General features: G+C 43.3%; 1 long non-coding RNA gene across 1 annotated transcript; it reads left to right on the top strand.

Annotated features, from left to right (window-relative positions):
• Positions 1 to 2,437: 2,437 nt before the first annotated feature.
• Positions 2,438 to 5,518, top strand: LOC132018761 (uncharacterized). Its single transcript, XR_009404570.1, has 3 exons — positions 2,438 to 2,889; positions 3,827 to 3,961; positions 5,304 to 5,518. It is a non-coding gene; the product is annotated as an uncharacterized LOC132018761 (long non-coding RNA).
• The last annotated feature ends 8,988 nt before the right edge of the window (positions 5,519 to 14,506 follow it).

Raw genomic sequence — 14,506 nt, 5'->3', positions numbered from 1 at the left:
TCCTCTGGCTTTCCTCTGCTCTCTCTCAGTTATTTGCCTTTGATAGAGGCATTGGATTCGCACATCTGTCTGGATGTTAAGCTCCTTAAGGTCAGGGAGTCTGCGTGGTGTATATTTGTATAAACATGTAAATATAATACATATTTCAATAGAAATATAGATACACTATGCTGTGCATAGTATATGTTTTTATATTTTAATGTATATATTTTGTATATTATATATTTTTATATTCTTTTTTAATATATATGCTAATATATATTTTATATAAATATTTTTTTTGGTAGCCCCTTTCCTCCATCTTGAGGACAGAAGCACAGTGAATGCATATTGGCTTCTTTGACTGCCTAGTGGAGGAGAATGCCTGCAGGGAGCACCATAGATGTTTCATTGACTTTACTTCTGGCCCCTGTAGTCCCATCCAACGTAGCTCATGAACAAGACTTAAAATTGACTTGCTGGGCAAGAAGACATTTGGTGCCAGTGCTGAAGCCACTCAGTTTTGTCTCCCAAAGAATTTCCTTCCCTCACTTGGGAGCATGTAAGTTCTATTGTCTGGACACAGTTTTGGAAAAACACAGAATTAAGTCTCTTTTCTCAGTTCTAGAGTTTACCTTCAGCAGAGGCTTTTTATCTCATGCTGGTTTCACTGCGCCGCCCAGAATTTGCCTTGATCATTTTGCAGACTACCCGTGGTTGTAGACACTTACTCTAATAACATCTCAATCCAAACATCATCAGGAAAATATGTTTGCTGGCAGAAAATTGGCTGATGCTTTCAGGCCAGAAAAGCTTTTGGATTTTTGGAAGTTTCAGGTTATCTGTACCACTATCTCTACCTTTTAATCCTGATGGTCAAAAGGTGATTGGGTCCTATTCACCTTTTTCAGTGATGGATCTTTAATTCCTGAATGATGGAGCCTTCTGCATGTCGATATAACCAGGACTCATTGTATTTACGTCTTCGTGTGACAAATATTCCCTTCTCCAAAACAGTGAGCAGACTGAGTAACCCTGTCTGTCTGGACTATGGATATACGAGAGGTCAGAGAACAGTCTAGAAATACGGACACAGGTTTTATATTCTCAGCACGACTTGCTGGTTGTGGTGTGTGTGGTTGCATGTGAGTGTGTAGGGGTGTGTGTGTGTGTGAGCATGCATGAGTACACCCACGCAAAGTGAGGTTTCAGAGAAAGTAGATTACACAAAGCTTGAAGGAGGACTGAGCAAGAAAAGGCAGCATGGCCTCTTTCAGATCTTTGATCTAGGCTGTGTGCCAGCAGAAGAGAGAGTGTGGTTTGGGGACATTCCAGGGGGTGGAAAGAAGGATGCTACAGAGATGGGGTTCATGTGTTTGGAGAAGAGGGAGTTTTGTTCCACTTCAATCATTCTGATCACTCTGTAATTTATGACTTTACATGGCCGGCTACCATACTGGACTGAACAGCTATTAAATAAGCTGATTTTCAATGTAAGTGATACTTAGAGGGAGATTGGGACTTAGGAAGAAAGAAGGGCTCTGGGAAGGTTCACAGCTGGGACTGGGCTTGGGAAACTGAACTGAGCCCAGGTCCAGGCCTGCAGACATACGGGTCTGTACTAAATTAATGGGACAGCACGGAACTATGCGAATTGTTTAAGTCACCTCTAGATTGTGCCCAAGCCTGCTTTGGATTGGAGAAAAATCTTTTTTCCACTTCAAATGGCCACCTGACCTGGTTGTTTTGGATGAACAAGATGTGAAATGCGCAGAAGGGGTTCTGAACCCATGACATCTCTTTGAAGGTGAATAGCTCTGGGATCTCTTTACAGTTGGAAGCACAAAGCTCTCCCAGCGGCCAAAATCTTCTGTCCGAGGGCTTGCTGGAATTCTCGACAAGTCCTCAGTGAAATGTACTTCCCTTCCCTTTATAATCAGGAGTCTGGGACTCCTCATCAGGAGTAGAGTGGACACTGTCCTTTCTCGGACCTTTGGGTGCAGACGTTTTTTTAGTTTAGCCAATAGTCAGCTCAGGACCTTGAAGCGGAAATAATTCGAAGTGTCCTGAATCTCCAGGATCAGGAGGAAGCTGGTGTAAGGAGAGGGGAGGGAGCAGGAGGAAGCTGAGGTGAGAGGCATTTGCACAGATGTCCGTCTTTGAGAGCTGCCACCCAGACTAGTGAGGAAGATTCCAGAGATGGGAAAGGTGACAGATGAGGGGCTGAGCTTGAGACAGAGTCCATCTTACCAGTGAAGCCACTGGGATGTTTAGAGAGCAAATGTGACTCAGATGAGGACCAGTTTCTGGCTAATCATGTGGGCACAAACCTCATTTTCCTGGGTGTGACTAGAGATAAAAGAAGGAGCAGTCAAGGGCCATTTCATGTGAGGTGGAGTGATAACAACTTAATGAAGAAACATCTTTTAGCTAGTTGAAAAAGAAAACCCTTAAAAAAATAAACGTAAATTCAGAGCCGTGGACTAACTGTAAAATCAGTCCTTGCCAGTGTCTAAAATATGAACCTTCTACTCCTCAAATGGCTTCTGTCAACAGCACAAAGCTTGCTGCCAGGACCCTGAAGGGGAGGCAGTAACACTTTAAATGTGGAAAAGGTTGGTCACACGGAAGCAAGAGCCAGCAAGACTGAAACCAACTAGTCTTAAACCACAAACACCAGAAAAAACGTCAACATACCATTTGTCACCATTTCATCACTAGCTTTGCTTAAATAGCCTTCATTGAGTGCCCTGAGCCCCCAGGTGGCAGTTGAAATCCTCAGAAAACACTGCATTTTATTGTGGTGGTGTCGCACCAGATAGGGCAGCTGGAAGCAGTTTGTCAGTGGAAATTCAAGAAAGAGAATCCGTGACTTTTCAAGGCTTACGTTGAACACAATGTCAAATAGAGGTACATGAAAATTTTAATTTCCTTTTGTGGGTCTGGGGGATTGGATGGATGAAAAGAGAGAAGAAGGGAAAAAAAAAACAACAGCAGACTTTGAAAAAAAAAAGATATTTGTCCGAGGGATGACTTGGATGATTTGACCATTTTCCTCATTGTTCTCTATTGATTCATGTTCTCCACAGCAGGTGAGCTTGAGTCTCTGAAGGGATGCATATTGCCAGTCTACCTTACAGATGGGCAAGAAGTTCTTTTTGTGTTTGAGAGGACCCCTTAAATTTTCTTTTCAAAATCTATAAGATTTCTACCTTTCCCCCTCACATGAATGCATGTTGCTGGGCTAAACTTCATTACTTACTGATTTGGATGACCTCAAGGGGGTTAAAACAAAGAAAACTCATACTTCTCTAAAAACCCTTTGTTCAATGGAATGTCATACTTGTCTCAACTCATCCCACATATTTGCCGATGGCTACTCAGTGTCAAAGAGCAGAGATGAGCAGATAACGGTCAGAGATTCTATGGCATACATTTCTTAAGTTACTAAAATATAAAGTTACTAAACCTATGTATCTAAATATATCAAATATATAGGGCAAGGCCGAGAGTGTGACTGTGGACATGAGTTTTGGGCTTACTTCCTGTCAGTTATTTTTTGAAATTATATTATTCCTTAACCCTTATGACAATCATTGAGTTATCCTTAATTCCCTCAATTTGTGAAGGAAGGAATGGAGTCTCAGAGTACCCCATTCACAATCACTTTAAGGATAATAAGCACCTTGTATAAGAAAATTTGAGGTCTTTTCAAGAGACATTGGCTGCCATAATGCTGTATTTGTGTAAGGAATTTCAGCGGTTTGAATGTTATCACGATGAGAGCTAACTTTATAACATACTCATTGGCATTTTTTTCAAGACTTTATTTATTTATTTATTTGAGAGAGAGCATGCGAGTCAGGAAGAAGAGCAGAGGGAGAGTGAGAAGCAGACTCCCCATTGAGCAGGAAGCCCAAAGTGGGGCTCAATCCCGGGACTGTGGGACTATGACCTGAGCCAAAAGCAGATGCTTAACTGAGTGAGTCACGCAGGCATGGCATTCCCATTCACTGATATTTTAACCTCTAGAAATTGGACTAATGGTGGCAGGGGGGACAATACTAGGGAAGCATTTTGGGGATCACATTGGTAATGATTTCCTGTAACGTTTCTTCTGTAAACCTAAGTTGCTACGTAGCAAACCTCTGCCGCAGACAGTGTGTGTAATATAGTTACTTGCATTACTGGGTGTCCTGTTCATTTTTTTTTCCAGCTTTGACAAGAATGCTTTCGAAAAGCATGAAGACTCTTACTTTCTATAAGAACAGGTTGCTTCGGAGTAAAAAGGTTGGCGGAATGCTGTAGAGTAGATCCAACAAATAACTCCATGCCACCCAATAGATATCCTCACATTATTTTGCTGGAATTATTAAGGGAACGAACAGATGCATGGCTTAAACACAGGACCACTCATGAAAGTAGCAGAGCTAAATACTCTAAGATTTAGACAAATAGCTCTTTAACTCTTAGGCTTCATTAATTTTAAGTTAACTAAAGACAGACCAGGCCCAGAGGCATAAAGAACTAAATTTTATTTCTATTTACTATTTCTAATAAGAAATTTTATTTCTTATTTCTATTTACTTCAGCAAGGACTATAACTGAGTTATAGCTCAACACTCAGTTTTTTGGTACTAGAAAGTTATCTCAGGAAAATGGCACGTGTGCATCTAAAATAATGCTTTAAGGGGTGCCTGGCTGGCTCAGTCAGTAGAGCATGTGATCCTTAATCTCAGGGTCGGGAGTTTAAGCTCCACATTAGGTGTGAAGCCTACTTAAAATGAAATTCAACAAAAACCAATGCATTAAGATTTCTCCCGTATTTTAAAGTCTAATTTTTTTTTTTTAAAGATTTTATTTATCTGCTTGAGAGAAAGAGAGAGAGGAGAGAGAGAGAGAAACAGACCCCCCTGCTGAGCAGAGGGCCAGACATGGGGCTCCATCCCAAGACCTGAGATCATGACCTGAGCCAAAGGCAGATGCCCAACTGACTGAGCCACCGAGGCGCCCCTCTCCCATATTTTAAATTGCTAAACGCAGAGACCAAGTTTATATCTCTTTGGGCCCCTGCAGATCCCCCTCTCTGTTCTGCTCTGTTCTGCTGGCCTGGGGTGTTGACGGATGAGAACTCCATCCAAGGCTTCCTTCCTCTGACTTCTAGTTGGATTTAGACAAGGGGAGGCATCGATGCAAATCTGGAGGGTCGGGGGAGAGAAAGGTTTAAGTTCCCTCCCTCCTGGGTTGTTGTGAATTCAGGAGGACTGCCCTCACTCAACAGTTGCCTTGAGTTTTGATAATTATTCCCTCCCCTACCTCTTCAGGTCTGACCTCTCGCCACTGTTGCTAGCCCAGGATCCTGCCCGACATCTTGCTGGGTTCCCTGACTCTGCCCATATCTCTGTACATAACGTCCTCATGAAACTCTCCACGGATGACCCTGTTTGGCTGCGCCATCTGTCTCTTGCCTGACACCTGACCGACTCCTGTCCAGCACGGTGCTTAATACACAGCAAGACACTCAATAAAGGCTTTTAAAAATCAGTGAGAAAAGAGTGGGTCCGACTCTTCTGATATTTGCATTCAAAGACTATTTATACTACAGTGACCAATTGTCCCTATTTGTTTGGGTCTGAGGGGAGCTCCCAGGATGTAAGACTTTTCATTTTAGATTTGGGACACTTCCGGGCAAACCAGATGAGTTGGTCGCTGGAGCATATACTCTTTTAAAATTTCCTGTTCATTCTGAAAAAGATTACTTTATCTTTGAAAAAGATTTCTAGGATCATATTTAAGCTGAAGTTACTTTACTAAATAGAGTATTTCCCACAAATGAGAAAGTGTGTCTGAAATGCTTCTCTTAAGGCACATTGGTGTAATGTGGACAGAGGATGCAATATTTTGTTTTGTCTGTTCAATTCTGCTTACTTTCCGGAGGAAGTCACCCAAGGAACTAGTGAGACATCAGGAGTGATGTATAAATGCTCACTAAGAAGTTTTGAGTGAATAGAGTGGCAAAGTACATTGCAGTGAAAAACAGGGCTGCTTGAATATGGTTTCTGCTTTAAAAAACACTTTGTGGGGGTGCCTGGGTGGCTCAGTGGGTTAAGCCTCTGCCTTCGGCTCAGGTCATGATCCCAGCATCCTGGGATCGAGCCCTGCATCTGGCTCTCTGCTCAGCAGGGAGCCTGCTTCCCCTTTTCTCTCTTCCTCTCTGGCTACTTGTGACCTCTATCTGTCAAATAAATAAATAAATCTTTAAAAAAAAACAACAACACTTTGGGGCATTTTAAATGATAGTTTTCTGTATTTCTATCCCTCCAGTATGCTGTTATCAGGAGAACATGGGAAAATATTTGCATATTACGAAAAGCATATTTTATTGCTTGGTATAACTAATTCCATTTGTTGGTATATTTTAATTCCTACCAGAATTAAGGAAGAGAATTCCAAAGAAAAGAAAAGAAAAGAAAAGCTAACATTTTAAGAAGAGATCTTTATTTACATGTTGGAATATAGTTATATTTTATTTTTTTTCCAACAGAAACGTGTTTATTCAATGACAATATTAACAGCTATCACACTGCTTTTGTAAATAGACTACCTGGGAGGATGAGATTTAATAGGGTTAGAAATCCACCGTGGTCTGAATGCTTTCCAATGCAAGATATTATTTTCTGATAGGAGAGCTTTTGACTCTTCACTGTGGGAAGCCAGAATTGCAAATCTGTAGCCATTTACTCTCTGTTTTTTTTGTTCTACTTGTTCCCCAAATCGCTGTTCCCTTCTAGGAGTTGGGCAAGTTATTTGAAACAAATTGGTAATATTGGCTGCGGTTAAATTAGAATTTAATAATTTATCTCCAGTGTCTTAGGAGAGCTCCCTTTGGTATTATCTGCACACTGAGATGGCTGTTGTCACCATGGTTTTCCAACCATAAACCACTATCAGGCATATGTGAAAGATACCAACCTAAGTGTCAACTTCAGCTCATTGTAATAAACATCTACTGAATGACTACTATGTGTGAGATGATAATAGAAAATCAAATTTCACAACAGGAAGTTACAAATTCAAACATCGAACTAAGGGAAAGAAGACAATCAGTAGTCACTCATTTTGGTTGCACTTTTTAAAATGTATAGGTATTTTCAGACTGAATTTTCAGGAATGGATTCCCTTTTTTCTTTCATAACCTTGTGAAATTTGTAAGAGTTGAACTCAGTGTTATAAGTAGCATTTTTTAAAATTCAGAGAGATGTGAGAACGCAAAATAAGATCCTAGAGTCCCACAGTAAATTTTCCATAGCTTCCATGGCTTGCCCACAGATGTCCTTGGTAAGATTACTATGCGATACATGTGGCTGAAAATGTGGTGGAGTTTAACTTTGCTGGACTTAGTAATTATTGGGTCATAATCCTGAGTTGTTATTGCCATTGACATGGACGGCAGAAAGGAACACAGGGGCCAGAGACTCTGTGCCTCTGTGGGACAGAGTGGAGGATTTGATCCAAATCCAAATTTTCTTCGGTGGCAGAGACTGTTTTCTTTCTCTGTAATGGCAGTCAAAGGTGTGCTGGGGAAAATGACAGAAGATCTTGAAGATGGAAATTTTGGTGACCACTGCAGTGAAGAAATTGTGCTGACGAAAGATCAAGAAAGTCTCACGTTGCAGATGGACAGATTATCTGATCTTAACTCAAAATGACTCGTCCTGACTAATAATGCTGTGCTTTGAGGTTTATCAGTCAAGGGTCAGCTCATCAGAGTTCTCCTGTTTTTGTTGTCTTTGGCTCCAGATGTCATTCTCATGTTCACGAAAATGGTCATTAAAAGCCATAAAAAGTGAATATCTTATTGATTAAAGCAATTAGGTAACAGCTCAGGTCTTTTAAGAATGGAGGTCAAGATCAGTGTATGGGTGGCGGGGGGAGTACCACCTCATGCGTGAGGGGTTCTTAAAAGAGAGGCAAGATGAGGTCAAAGCGTAAAGGTTTGACGTTAAATTTTGTCCAAGGGCAATACGTATTAATCCAGTGAAACATATCTTTCGACCCTGGAATTCCACTTTTTAAGAACAAATATTAAGGGAGAATGCCAAAATATGTGCACAAAATTGTACGCACAAGGTTGTTTATCACAGTATTGTTTAAAAGCAGTTTAAAAGTGAAAATGACCTGAGTATCTATCGATAAGGGCTTGGAATTCTCTGCCCCAACCCAAAATGATGGTACAGATCTATATATCAAGGAAGGTCAGGTTGTATTATTTACAGAGTTAAAGAGAAAATAATTCCAAAAGTTATGTCTAATATCATCTAACTGTTGTTTAAAAAAAATATTCAAGTAGGGTATCTGGGTAGCTCAGTGGGTTAAGGTTCTTCCTTCAGCTCAGGTCACGATCCCAGGGTCCTGGAATCAAGTCTTGCATCTGGCTCTGGGCTCAGTGGGGGGCCTGCTTCTCCCCCTGCCCCTCCCTCTGCTGCTGCACTCTCTTTCTCTCTCGTTCTCACTCTCTCAAATAAATAAATAAAATCTTTCAAAAATATTCAAGTAAAAAAATTAGATATTAATTTTCCTTTTTTTTAAAAAAAAGATTTTATTTATTTGACACAGAGAGAGAGAGAGATCACAAGTAGGCAGAAGAGCCAGGCAGAGAGAGAAGGGGAAGTAGGCTCCCCGCTGAGCAGAAAGGCCAACGACGCAGGGCTCAATCCCAGGACCCTGAGACCATGACCTGAGCCAAAGGCAGAGGTTTTAACCCACGGAGCCACCCGGGCGCCCTTAATTTGCTTTAATTACGTAGCAAAGCGTGGTACGATAAGTTATATTATTTCTGGGTAGTAGGAATACAAATGGCTTTTCTAAAAACTTGTTTTATACTTCTAAATTGCACAGGTATTACCTTAAAAATAAGAAAAACAACAAAACCGAAAAATTTTGCATTTTAAAAACTGAAAGATAACTGTGCCTAAGCAGAAGTCCTTGACCATGGGTCATGGGTGCCCCAGTCGCAGCAGGAAGTCTTTCTGCTAGGAAATGAAAAGCCCCAGCTGCACATGGCCTCTGGAAACTGTAGCAGTCAAAGCATCCCCAGAGCCCAGCGGGAGACACATGCTTTCCAACAGGACTTTGGACTCTGCTTCTCACCCACCCCTTTCTTCCTGGATTCTGACTCCAGTCCTCACTGCACCCCACTGCTTCTGAATGCCCCACTGATTTTCAATGCAACATTCCCCAAACTGACTCGGATCTCCACTCTTCTGAGGATGGAGCTCTCCCTCATTTGACCTCCCGTGGTTCTTCGTGGCCTCTACTGGGACACCTGTCTCAGGCGACCTATATCGTATTGACTTGCACACCTGTCTTATTGCCCTTTCAGAATGAAAGCTCCTTGAGGCAGTGTTTTTTTGTCTTGCTCCAGGCTGTCTCCCCTGAAGCCCCAGGGTCTGTGCTCTTCTGGTGGGAGGTACCCAAAACCATATACAGTAAATCAGTGAAAGAACGGACAGATGATTTCTGCAGGTTGCTAGCTCTCATGACATGGGGGCTTGCTTGTTATTTCTTAGCCCAGCAGAAAACCACTTTCTCATTCTATTTTGCCCTGTCAAAAAATCCAGGCATGCCTTAGTGGAGATAAGGCAGAAAGAATTAGTGCTGCCTTCTCTGATACTTGTAAACACTGGCTGTAGGATGTGCTATCATTTGACTTGGAGGAAGTGGAAAATGGAACCCAGCCAACTATTGCTTAGGTCATTAAAAGTTATTAAAGAAAGCAATAAGAGACTTGAAAGTAACCATTGCAATAAACTGGAAGCACAATCTACCAAAAAAAAAAAATTAATTTAGAGGAGCCAGATGGAAGAAGATTTGGAGAATGGCAGAACTGTAGGAGAGCGGGAGCCGTCGGAAAAGCTCTAGAATGATGGCTACGGAATAGCCAGAATGCTTCCGTTGAGCCATTTCTGCACAGATACTGGTGCAGTGGCTATTTTTAAATACAAGGGGTCCTTCTAAGAATTCTGCCCTGCTGCAGCAGAACCGATTCAGGGGCTGGACGGTCTTACCATCGTTTCTCTTCAGAAATCGCTTCCTAGTAGTACTCCCTGTATTGCCTCTTCTTGTTCCCGTTTCCCCCAGGCCGGTCTGTGTCCTGCCTCGAATGCCATACACTTCTTCCGGGGGCTCTGCGTTCTCTGATCACCACCTGCAATTACAATCCCCGCAAGGGGAAGTTACCAAAGGAATTGGGAAACGATGTCTCGCAGCATTTAACTACTTTCCACAAGGTCCGTATTGAATTTGAGAGGGAGCCAGCATTCTCTGCTTGGGCCGGCGGAAGCAATAAATACCAGTAAGCACTGTGTGATGCATTGCATTTAAAATGATAAAGGATAAAACACAATTTTCAAAATTGTCAAACCTGCTCTTCCTCACCACAGTAGATGTCAATATCTTGCTTACCTGTCACGTGTAATGAAGTATTGTAATATATACTGAAGAGTTAGGAAGCCAAGGGCCCTGGTATTCACCAGGAGGGTCAGAAGGTTATGAATATTTGTAGGCATGACATCTTAAGGACCAGCTCAGTGCCTCTCTTTACCTCATCTAATAGACTAGTGGATATAACGATGACGAGAGACGGCCCCTGTCCTCAAATGTAGTAGGGTGACAAAGACATAGCCGAACATCTCACACAAAAGGTCTGAGAACGAGGAAGTAAAGTGGTGTCCAAGCAGAGAGTAGGAAGTGATTCATTCTGAGGTAGGGTGAGCAGGAGGAAAGGTCCAGAGGCATGGACAGGTAGGTTGTGTTTTCAGAGCAGGGAGTGGGTTGGCTTGCCTGTGGCAGAGGATGTGTAGAAACATGTAGTCAGAGATGGTACTGTACCTTTTGGAATCAGTTTTGGATAAACAGAAAAACCTGAAGTCATTCCCCTTGGCTTTTTAAGATGCTCATCTTGAAAACTATTTTAACTCAGGTCATGTACAGCTGAGCAGAACCCTAACTCAGATGGGACATCAAAATCACTGCTGCCAACACAGGGAATGCGGAGAAATGAGTTTTCCCTGAACCAGTAAGAAAGCTTAAGGAATTCAGTGATAGTCAGGGCTGCCTGACACTCCTGGCTGGTCCTGAGGTTTGGTGGTGAATGTGTGACATGACCCTATGGACTGATGTCATCTCCCAACTTGTCCAGCTGTCCTCCCTGGGATCCATATGAATAGCAGCCAATCTTTTACGTCACCGTTTAATTTGAGACCAAATTGTGCTCTTCCTGGAAGCTGCCTTTCTGCTTTAAGTCAGGGAATGCTCAGTTTTCAGCTGAAGAAGTTGGTGGCTGTGGAACATGACCTCTCCCGCCAGGTTCGCCAGCAGCAAAGCTGTGAACGGCCCCGGTTGGTCTTTGGCCACTTGAACCATAATGACCACCCATTTACTGAGGGCTTATTATCTACCAGGCATGGCATGGAACACTGCGTATGTGCTCTCGAATTTAATCTTCATAACAGCTCTCTGAGCAAGATTCTATGATTCTTTTTTCTTATACTTTTTATTATTATGTCAATCACCATGCAGTGCATCATTAGTTTCTGATGCAGTGTTCCATGATTCATTGTTTGCGTATAACACCCAGTGCTCCGTGCAGTACATGCCCTCCTTAATACCTGTCAGGGGCTCACCCATCCCCCTACCCCCATCCCCTCTGAAACCCTCAGTTTTTTTCCCGGAGTCCATAGTCTCTCAAGGCTCATCTCTCCTTCTGATTTTTCCCCTTCGTTTTTCTATAATTCTTATTTGACAGATGAGGAATTGTAGTTTATAGAAGTGAACTTCCTTGAAGTAGTACTGTTAGCGGTCAAGTTGGGGCTTGACACTCTGATGTTCTGACTCTTTCTCCCCTTCCACTGTCAAAACCTGATTTCAGGAAAAGCGTTAGAGACGTACTGACGCCAGATGTAAGTATCCATGGAGAGGCAGTGTGAGGTAGGGGTTAGGGACATGGACGCTGTGGTTAACCTGATGTGAATTTTCACACTGGCTCCCCACTTTCCCCGGGTGACGGGACAAACGACCCCTCCCTGCAGCCTTCAGTCCCCACATTTGTAAGATGCTGCTAACAGCTGCACGTCCCTCACAGATTGTCCGAAGCATGGAATGAAATGCTGTACACAACAGTCCTGCACGTGCTGTGCTCTCAGTACACATGAGCTCTTACTGGCATCCACAAGGAGTTATGTATGCACCGTTCGCTACTGGGATTCGTGTTTTACCAATCAAACATGACTTAAGCTGAAAGAATTGGATCTAATGGTAGAACTTGTAAGAATCTGTGCTCAATTATTCTTTTAATTAAGCAATATGCAAATATCTACTCAATTGTGAGAAGCTCAAATAATATAGGCAACCAAGCTGAATCTGACTCTTCCTCAAGGGCGGGGAGCCCAGTGATAAGGGCAGAGGGGGTCCTTCCTTAGCATCTAGAAGTGATGCCAGGCAGTCCCAACTTTTGGGGGTTGGCTTTCCTCCAGCTAGTTTGTGTAAGGATCCTTCTGTCACTGCTCCTATTGAAAGCACATCTGGGGATCCTGTATGTAAGGAATGGAGGGGTCTGGTGGGCAGAGAAGCACCAGATTTGAGAAGGCAGTTTCAGCCCTGATCTGTCCCTAACCAGCTGTGTGATCTCTGTCCTCACTTCCCGACCGTAGTCTGAAGCTAGAGAATCGTCAGTCCCACCTTTAGGAGCCATTTCACTCGATGTCTTCACGTGATAAATGCAGGAATGATGAACTTCCACGCTAATGGAGTTCCCCAGGGTCACATACTTCTTGACAGAGCTAAGACTAGAAAGAACCCCTGCCTCCTCGTTCTCAGGGCCTGGATAACTGTAGTAAATGAGTGGTGAATGCTGTTCTTTGTTCTCTCATCCCATTTCTCATAAACAGGAGTCCTTTTAAGTTCTACAATCCTCTGGTTCTACCCTCTAAAACTTTTCTCGCTCTCTGACACAAGCAGAGTTGTCCCAGACATGAGTGGGTATATAAATAAAGCCTCTTTCTGCCCTGGCTTGGAAGATCCCAGTGTGACAGGACACAGGGCATGAGAGAACCCACCTTCAGCAGCTGTCCTGGTCACGAGTGCCCTTCAGCTGTGCCTGGGAGGGTGGCCCTACCCACCCATGACTGTCCTGTCTCTAATCAAAGCCATCAGCTGCTGAGAATAGAGATAGCCTCTTGTGTCAACACAACCTCTTCTGTCTTCTTCACTCCCCTTCTTTATTTCTACCTTCACCTGAGACCCTGCCAAGAGCCTTGCCCAGGAAGAAATTCAGAGGAAGTTCTGGCATCTCTGCCACCCCTCCACCCCTTCCCAGGAATGGAAATTTACTTCAATGTCTGCCAGTGCATTAGGATAATAGAGATTTCATTGCTCGAGTGCAGAATTCTGGTTCTTTTGCTGCCACATGCCACTAGCCTGAAATCCTATAGCTTGATAGAGGCAAGAGTCTTTTTCTACTAAACTGTTGTTTTTAAATTTTCTACTGCAGTGGTGACTTGCCCTCTCCTGTAGCCTCTGTTGAAGCCTCACACCAGGCCAGCTCAGATATGCACTTCCTACATCCACCGGGAAGACAAACCCACACCCACCCCAAAAGATGATCATCAGGGAAGATTTTCAGAAATTAGCCCCAGTGTCTGAATTACCCTGAGCTGTTCTCTGGGCTCTCTCACCAAATCTGCCAGGTGAATGACCCACCCCTGAAAAAGACATAGCTCGTAAGGCAAAGTCAGAGAAGTGAGAACAGGGCTTTCTGCTCTCCTCAAGGAGAAATCTGAGGGGGTCCCAGTGTGACAAGATGGAGCAAGAGGGGAGCCCAGGAGGAGAGAACAAGGAAGCAGTCATGATTAAGCAACCAGACACCAGGAGCTACAGGGTTCAGTGGGCTTGAGTGATTTTTATCTTAGCTCTGCCATTCACTAGGTGTGGGACCTCTAATAAATAACTTTTGTCATTTCCTCATCTGCAACAGGAGAGGGTTGGGTTAAAGTGGCCCTTCTGGGGAAAGCATTCAGTTAGCACACCGTCTCTTCACCACACAGGCTAAGGGCTGGGGTGGAAGCAGGAGGGGGGAGAATCTTCCGTTGTGGTTCCCAGCCTTGGGGAGTTTGTGATCTTGTCAAGGAGACCAGGACATCGACGAGTGGTGGTGATAAATTCGTTGGGAGGGATTATGTGCTGAATTGCAAGGCTTATTTCCACCACAGGAATTAAGGAAGGGGTGAGAGCAGAGGTCTGGGAAATCTTGGAGGAGGTAAAATGTGGGAAGGGCCTTGAAGGGTGGTTAGAATGTAAGGAGGAAAGAGGAGAAAGGAAACTTCCAGGTGACAGGAACATAGAACAGAGACAGCAACAGAATGTGTCGGTGGAATCAAGAAAGGACTGTGTGGACTGAAGAAGAGGTGCCCACCCGAAGAAGCTGCTGAATAGTTTATGCCGATGGGCCTATTATGCAAGGCTTGAAATC

The sequence above is a fragment of the Mustela nigripes genome, chromosome 5, assembly GCF_022355385.1.
Source record: "Mustela nigripes isolate SB6536 chromosome 5, MUSNIG.SB6536, whole genome shotgun sequence".
NCBI classification, from domain to species: Eukaryota; Metazoa; Chordata; class Mammalia; order Carnivora; family Mustelidae; genus Mustela; species Mustela nigripes.
This window is presented reverse-complemented; position numbering and strand designations above follow the sequence as displayed.